General features: G+C 44.0%; 1 pseudogene; it reads right to left on the minus strand.

The window, feature by feature from the left end:
* Window positions 1-171: 171 nt before the first annotated feature.
* On the minus strand, window positions 172-835 carry LOC106511881 (ER membrane protein complex subunit 3 pseudogene; annotated as a pseudogene).
* Between the last annotated feature and the right edge of the window lie 62 nt (window positions 836-897).

Genomic DNA, 897 nt, shown 5'->3' on the forward strand with positions numbered 1-897 from the left:
ACCTGCTCCAGGTGGACTCACCTGTCAGAGACCTGCTCCAGGTGGACTCACCTGTCAGAGACCTGCTCCAGGTGGACTCACCTGTCAGAGACCTGCTCCAGGTGGACTCACCTGTTACAGACCTGATCCGGGTGGACTCACCTGTCAGAGACCTGATCCAGGTGGACTCACCTGTCAGAGACCTGCTCCAGGTCCACCTTCTTGTCACTGTGCAGCAGCTGGGTGACGTAGTGACGGATGACTCCAACGAAGAAAGTGATGAAGACGATGGGCAGGACCACCCACAGCCGGATGCTGGAGTCCAGCAGGAGCTCTGGACCGACCATGGTTCTGGTCTCAGACTCTGAGGAGTAGATTCAGGGTTTTTTCCCCAAAGTTTATGACCTTTCACTAAACCCAAACAGACACAGACCCCAGTAACTTTTGACCCTTAAAAATATGTGATTTAATTTTGTTTTTAAATTCTGTCAGTATATTTTTTTCCAATAAACTGTTGCACTTTCTTCTATTTTACCTCAATAAATCTAAATATAAAAATCCCCGAAGTTAAACCGTTCAGTTAACAGAACAAGATAAAATCTGAAGTTATTCTTGTTCATTTGCAGCAAACAAACAGCGTCAGGTTGTTCGTTTTGTTTCTACCCGGTCTGTTTAGAGAGGAACACCCCATGAAAACAACCACTTTAGTTTTCTTTTAATAAACAAAACTCGCCACGTTCGTACTTTTTAACTTTAAACACTTCAACTCACCACATTCAGAAACTTTTCAACGACAAACACGTTCAGCTGCGTCGGGAACAAAAGGTACTTCCGGGTTAACCGGAAACACTCGCGGAACGTTAGCGGAAATGTTCAAAAGTCTGATATTTAAAAAATATATTTCTTATCATTGTAGAC

This window comes from Austrofundulus limnaeus, unplaced genomic scaffold, assembly GCF_001266775.1.
Source record: "Austrofundulus limnaeus strain Quisiro unplaced genomic scaffold, Austrofundulus_limnaeus-1.0 Scaffold3455, whole genome shotgun sequence".
NCBI classification, from domain to species: Eukaryota; Metazoa; Chordata; class Actinopteri; order Cyprinodontiformes; family Rivulidae; genus Austrofundulus; species Austrofundulus limnaeus.